The 7,968-nt window shown below is 35.5% G+C and overlaps 1 long non-coding RNA gene across 1 annotated transcript; it reads right to left on the bottom strand.

Moving 5' to 3' along the window:
* Positions 1–1,057: 1,057 nt before the first annotated feature.
* On the bottom strand, positions 1,058–2,670 carry LOC309510400. The gene is made up of 2 exons (XR_014210350.1): positions 2,417–2,670; positions 1,058–2,048 (listed from the first exon to the last, which is right to left on the bottom strand). It is a non-coding gene; the product is annotated as an uncharacterized lncRNA (long non-coding RNA).
* Between the last annotated feature and the right edge of the window lie 5,298 nt (positions 2,671–7,968).

Genomic DNA, 7,968 nt, shown 5'->3' on the forward strand with positions numbered 1-7,968 from the left:
AGGCTATATTACACATAAAGGCTACACATACATACATAATTTTACATAAATATAGAACGTATAATTGTTTAACTTACACATTAACAATCAGCAATCTTTTATGGAGGCAGATCAGTCTCAAATATAATTCACGCAAAAGACATGATTCACAAATGCGTATACAATTTCACATGCATGAAACCTAATTCACGTACACACAAAAAAATCCACGTGCGTGAAAAAGCAATTCACATGCGCAAAATAAAATTATATACTCATAAAATACATTTCACAAATGCAAAACACAATTCGTAGATATACAACTGTGCACAAAAACCTTTGAATGTTTAAAATGTACGAGTGTATCCTTGCATTTGAATGTGCAAATCGTCATTCACGTACGAATCGCCTTAGATATGTGTGTGTGTGTTTTTTTTGAGACTTTCCTGGCAGCATAACACTCGTAACACAGAGCAGTCGTACTCTTTAGCCAATCAGATTTAAGCTTATCAATCGACCAATCAGTATCACGTGAGGGCGGGCCTACCTTCATGTTACGTCATCAGCTTTCGACTAGTTCATGGCTGAGCAGAGGTAAGTGCAGTTAATCGTTCATTTCTGTGTTTAGAAGTTAGAGATCAGTTGAAGCAATAGTTTATTAACTGCTGTTTAGTCCACATGTGAATATAAACATTTATTTTTAGTATTGATGGATTTTCATGTCCTGTCCACCACACATTCAACTGATGATAATGTATGTAATGACGTGCATATATAGGAGACATGTTTTGATCTGCATATATTATGTAGTTTTATTGTTTCAGATTTCCAAGACAGATGATGTATGAAGTTGCAGACAACCAGTACTGTGGTCTTACCATTTCTACTGTAATTCTTTGAAAACAGTCATGTTGCAAGCCATCCATTTTGACAGTTGTTTCAACAAGTGGTTGAAAGTGATGCATTGTTACTGTATCCATTTGTCTCCTGCGGACTATATGTACACGCTTTAGGAATAAAGCCTTGCTATGCATGCATTATTTAATGTTCTTGTAAGAATTAAAAGATTCAGACATAGTTCAATTTGATGTACACGTTTTATTAATTTGAAAGTTTCCGAATCCTTTGGGAATAAAATATATAAAATGACTTGATCATGATTAATGTTCCTGTTACATATGAAGATCATGAACTGACAGTCTAAACTGTGAAGCACAATATTCAGTACAGAGAAATATACGTCTCTTCAGGAGTTGTGAGATCCAGTCAGAGTCTTCTTTGCTTTTAAGTATATAAATATAAGTGCAATACATCAAGAGAAAAGTTAAAAAATGAATTGTTCAGTCCGGTCATCAGTAGACCTCTCTGTTAGGACATATAAGATTTTGTCCTGATATTTAAAGTACTAAAACCCCTATAGTACAAGAGGTGCAGACAGAGGACGTGGGAAATTAAGTGATGGTATTTGAATAGAGTTTACTGAATAATCTTAGTCGCATAATCTTAATTGCCTCTCTATAAGTACCTTTGTCTTATCAGCATAAAATCAGATTTGCCTATTTTACTAGGCAAAGTAAAATTAATGCTTCACAATATTGTCCTGTGAGACCTTAAGATGACAATAAAAAACCTTATTTAAAAACCTTGAGATTACAATACAGCATAAGGAAATGCATGTTGAATATATTGGTAACACTCTACAATAAGGTACAATAACTAAGTTAACATTAGTTCATGTATTAAATAACCATGAGCAATACATTTGTTGCCGTTAACGTCTTTGTTAACGTTAGTTAAAAATACAGCTGTTCATTGTTAGTTTACAGTGCATTTACTAATGTTAACAAGATTTTAATGAAGTATTAGTAAATGTTAACATTAACAAAAAATAATAAAGGCTGTTCACGTGCAGTTCATTATTAGTTCATGTTAACTAATGAAACGTTTTAATAAAGTGTTACCAATTAAGACATAAATACAAGAAAAAAAGTATAAAAGAGAATAAAGAAACAACATGAATTAAGATGTTCGTGACTGCTATCCAGATGTCACACCAAAGGTGAGTAATCCTGAAAAATGCAGGGAAACAAGTGTTAATAATAATTTAACATCATACACAAATGGCAAAAAACACTGGGTGCTCATTACAATTGGTCTATTCACTATTTAAAGAACAATCTCGATGGGTATTGACCACAGATGATTGTTTTGCAATCATTAGCGTGATTGTAGCTGTGAAAGCTGTCTGTACCTTCAGCTAAAATACAACAAAACATTGAAAACAAACATCATTCTTCTTCATTTTTGACACGATATGGGACATCTAATTAGAACAACACTTGCTTACATCAGTTAATAGTTCATAAACTATTGCTTCAACTGATCTCGAACTCTTTAACTTCAGTAAACACAGAAATGAACGATTAACTGCACTTACCTCTGCTCAGCCATGAACTGGTCGAAAGTTGATGACGTAACATGTAGATAGGCCCGCCCTCACGTGATACTGATTGGTCGATTGATAAGCTTAAATCTGATTGGCTAAAGAGTACGACTGCTCTGTGTTACGAGTGTTATGCTGCCAGGAAAGTCTCAAAAACACACACACACATATCTAAGGCGATTCGTACGTGAATGACGATTTGCACATTCAAATGCAAGGATACACTCGTACATTTTAAACATTCAAAGGTTTTTGTGCACAGTTGTATATCTACGAATTGTGGTTTGCCTTTGTGAAATGTATTTTATGAGTATATAATTTTATTTTGCGCATGTGAATTGCTTTTTCACGCACGTGGATTTTTTTTGTGTGTACGTGAATTAGGTTTCATGTATGTGAAATTGTATACGCATTTGTGAATCATGTTTTTTGCGTGAATTATATTTGAGACTAATCTGCTTCCATAATCTTTCTCCAACAGTCTTCTCTTGCTTTGGAAGCAGAGACCGTATTGTTTCGAGCTTGAAATACATATTTAAATTCATCGTAATTATTAATGATTATCTCTTGCTCCTCCGCGGACAAATATATCGCTCTCGCTCTACCCGCGATTGGTTGTTCAGTGTCGACGTCACTCTTTTATGTGCACGCGCGCGTGGAGTAAGATAGCTTGAGGATCAAAGCCTGAGTTGACAGAGAAAGTTGATGAGCTGCATCATGGTACCAATAAAGTCTGATTGCATCAGTTTGGTTTTGTCAACTCAAAACTAATCCTGTAACCCCGAGTTTGTTCAGCTACCTTCATGGTACAGGCCCCGGACCGAACTTCCCGACCAAAAAATGTTGTGGGCGGGGCTATGATGAAGCCCATTGATATCAAAAGTTAGTCAAGACTTGATCAAGATACTGCATATCATTTTAAGTTCAGATTGTAAGGCAATGTCTTCCAGTGGAAATTAGGTGAAAAGAGAAAGTTAATAACCACACTGAAATTGGTTTATGTATATGCAGGTCAATATGTTTGACATTCAGTTTACATCAAATCAAAGTCATGGATTAGTTTTGTCGTCAATTTGATTTGCATATTTGACAAATTTTTTACGTTGATTTTCAACATCAATTGCCCACTGGGCCGGCGAGGTTTTTTTAAAATGCCATGCAGTGTTAAAGGGATACTCCACTTTAAAATGAAAATTCTGTATATATTTTTTCCTACTATGGAAGTCAATGGGGCCAGAAACTGTCTGGTTACTGATATTCTTCTAAATGTCTTCCTTTCTGTTCAGCAGAAGAAAGAAATTCATACAGGTTTGAAACAACATGAGGGTGAGTAGGCCTATATGATGACAGAATTTTCATTTTAAAGTGGAGTATCCCTAAGCTGCAACCCCACTTTTGAAAAATCCCCAGAAATGACATACCCAAACTGAAACAGATACAGTTCAAGAACCCTTTGTACTAAAAGCACAAGTATGATCTCATTTGAAAGCTGACACCTGGCAGTTTATTGTAAATGTAGAATTAATTATTGTCATAAAGAAAAAAAATTGTTACAAATAGCTTCAAAATTTTGTAAAGTTATTAGAAATGTATTTTTATGAAACATCCTCATGAAAATAAAATTGAAGTTGGCACAGCAATCTAGAAATGCACTACAGCTAAAGCCACATGTCTGACCATGTTATATGTAAAATCTGGAGATGATAAGTCTAAAACTCTGTATTTAGTTAAATGTTTTTCAAGATCATGTCATATGTCTTTATTTTGATTAGACTCTAAAATGCAACTGATGTTTGTCATCATCTATTCAGTCTATTGTCTCTATTTTTTTGTGGTGCAAACGAGCCCCATTCAGTCTCAGTCTCTCCTGCACACATTCACACCTCTCCAGCCCGGTTATGGCTCTAAATATGCATTTCTTTTGTCTGCAATATAGTTACTAACGACTGGCTATTCACATGCTATTCATAGGGTTTCAATCCCTAATTTCTTTTATCAAAGTTCTCACTTCAAATGCCCTTCTTGAATAAAGAAACATTTCAGTAAGCATTCCTATTTAGATAAAAATCATAAAAGAATAACTGCTAACTTAGGTGGCAGGTGCACCTGGGCTAGCTAGCATGTTAGCTTAGCACACCATCACACGACCATTTATGAGATTAAAACCATGTTTGTGCTCCAAACTTACTTTATAACGCAAGTCAAGTGTTTTAAATAATCTTCTGTGATCTAAATTGGCTTCAGATAAAAAAAATCAGACAGAAAATATATTATTTTATAGTATTCTGCACGATGATAAAGTCTATATCGATTAGCATTACATTATAAATATAATCTATTATTATGAAAATACCTGGCATGGCTTGAAGAACACAGGCAAATCAAATATCATTGCAATCATGTTTATTGTCTTCAAAACGTCAAAAAAGCATGTTACAGCGATCTCTGTTAGCTTTGTGTATTTCCGTGACTTCCTGGAATGTCACATGATTATGGCTCTTCATGTTCCATATATGGAGTATTATTGTGCATATAGAGCCCTCAGGCTGCTGGTATGAATTGAAAACACAGAACACAGAGTATGAAGCACTCATAATGATTACATCGACGCATTTGGGTATAAATTCAGTAAATAATATTATTCCTGTCTATAGAAATATGATGTAAATCTATGAGAATCTATCAATATTTCTCCAAATCTGCACATTTTTGAGCTAAAGTCCTGAGGGACGTTGTTTTGTGAAGCACTGTCATGACGACAGCACGGAGGTTTTTTTTTCTGAATGGGATCGTTTGACGCTCATAATTCATATTAAAGGTATCGATGCATTTTTCCATTTCATAACTCCTGACACAAATTAAGACATAACTGTCACTATAAGTTTCTTAGAATACAATAGTGGTCAAATACTGAAACTTGAGTCTTACATCTTTTTAATGATGTATAGTTCGTCATTAAATCTGATAGTAACTTTGAACTAAATAAATAAAAAAAACGCTTCAGTGCGACGACGCACTGGCGAAGGTTAACAGGTTAAGTATTTCACTCAGTTCCCTGATCATTCTGATTCAATTTCAGCAAGTGAAGAACGAATTTATACTTATGTGTTAGTGATGTTACATTTGACACGGCAAGCTTCAAAGCGCGTATCGAGTCTACGCAGCGCAATTTCTCATGAAGCTCCGTGTCGGAGCGCGTATTGTTTTCAGAGAAACACGTGATCAACGAAAAACGAAAGGCTTTTTCGACTTGAACCGGCGCTGCACAGACCGATCGGTTTATGACATCAAAGTACCGAGCAATTCAAAAGCATAAGGAGCCGTAGTAGTCTACTTTCTATTCGCTCGATCTCGCGGTACTTTGATGTCATTCACCGATCGGTCTGTGCAGCGCCAGTTCAAGTCGAACAAGCCTGTAGCCTCACTTTCTTTCCAGTCACGTGAATGCTTCACTTTGCGTGTCGGAATATTTGAACCCAGACCACTACTCTACAGGTTTTTGTCCATTTACTAACATTTAAAAAAAAAAAAAAATATATATATATATATATATATATATATATATATATAAGCCTACAGTGTTACATGATCATAATATTCTGACACATAAACAGCATAGAAACCATAAAATAATTAGACCAACATTTACTTGCATCAATTAACTCTGTTGGTTGGCTACTTGGTATTTTTATTTCTGTATAGTATTAATATAATTGTTACATTTATTTTATTGCCACACTTTAATATGTTAATTATATTATCAGAAAACTGAACATTTAGCGTTGTCAGGCTTTTATTTGTGCTTAATAGATAAAACAACGCCACAAGATGGCGCTGTTTTCGACACTTCGACTTTTCCAGAAACATTCAGGGGAAAGCCTCAGTGCTTCATAAGGCTTATTTGCCCATCCCTATTATGTGCATTATGTATTAGGTGTGTTATCGTCTCTGAGAAACAGAATGTTGAAGCTGCTCAGGCCGCCATGTGCTCCCTCTTCTCGGAAAAGCGTTGACGTAGTCAAAACATCCGGTAGTGTGGGTTCCCCAGGTAATGCATGTAGCCTACTCCCTGGACCTCTGCTTCTCGAATATACTAGCGTGTATTATGTACATTATTTTTTGACAGACATCGATGTCATGGCATTCAAATGATTTGGAAACAGGTGGATCGTAAGGTAATATTTTTTTTTATTTCTTAGCCGCCAATATTCGGTGAAGTGATTGATGCCCATGAGTGTATGTCAATGTTTTTAGTTCTAATATTCCAAATGACTGGCAGTTTTTGACGGACGTGATAATGTGCATGAGGGGTGAACTATGTTTGATTTTGGGGTAATTATAAAATGTGCTGGAGACGTTCAAAATGCTTTTTATGTAGTTCATTATACTTATTTTATGGAGTTAAGTTTATTTCATGGCTTAAAGGGTTAGATCACCCAAAAATAAAAATTCTGTCATATTTGCTCACTCTGATCTAAACCCATAAGACTTGCTTATCTTCAGAACACAAATGAAGATTGATGAAATCTGAGAGATTTCTATCCCTCCTTTGACACTTCAAAAAGTTCTGATGTAGGCTAGGTGTTGATGAATATGTGAATAAAAGCCTAAATTAAATCTGTTCATCATATAAAGCGATTGTGTCTTTTCAGAAAATTTGGACTAAACCGTTCAATTCATGAGGGTATAGAAGCCCGTTTCCGCCACCGTTGAGTAAAAAAACTTAAATATTCTTTAAGTCATAATAATGAGAAACTTTCTCATAATTATGACTTAGTATCTCATATATTGAGAAAGTGTCTCATAATAATGACTTAGTATCTCATAATAATGAGAAATGTTCTCATAATAATGACTTAACATCTCATAATAATGAGAAACTTTCTCGTAATAATGACTTGACATCTCATAATAATGAGAAACTTTCTCGTAATAATTACTTATTTTCTCGAACTTCTACGCATGCGCAAAGCAGTGGAGCAGAAGAGAGTGCCACGCTAGCGACATCCGCTGGTCAAAGCCGTGAAATGAATCACAGCAAAACAGTTGTTTTCATTAAAGTCAGTGTGATCTACGAAGTGCAATCTGTAGTATCATTAAATAACGTCAATTAAAAATCATCAGTATATCTTCCATACTTTTCCATGCGCACGAAAAGGTGTGAAAGTGGAATGCAGAAGCAGGACGGTCACCATGGTAAAGAAGGACGCCTGTTTGTGCACACCGATGGAAATTGTGTTACATTAAAGCTACACTGTGTAGGATTTTCTCCCATCTAGCGGTGAAATTGTTTATGACTATATATTACTTTCGAGCCCCTCCCATTCCGAGGGCGTTTTAACTCCTACGGTGGCCATATTATTTCAAATCTTCTGGCAGTCGCGAGTAATCTCGATCTCGCATTCGTCACGGTGCCACTGAGTGTAAAAACACGAAAGGCGAAGCTTGAATTTCCAGGTATGTCCCTCTTTGGCAAATGTATTTTCAAGATGGAGGCGCAACATGGCTGCCGCCATTCGAGCGGCTCGCTCGTATGTATTCTAAAT

The sequence above is a fragment of the Leuciscus leuciscus genome (assembly GCF_965113295.1).
Source record: "Leuciscus leuciscus genome assembly, chromosome: 12".
NCBI classification, from domain to species: domain Eukaryota; kingdom Metazoa; phylum Chordata; class Actinopteri; order Cypriniformes; family Leuciscidae; genus Leuciscus; species Leuciscus leuciscus.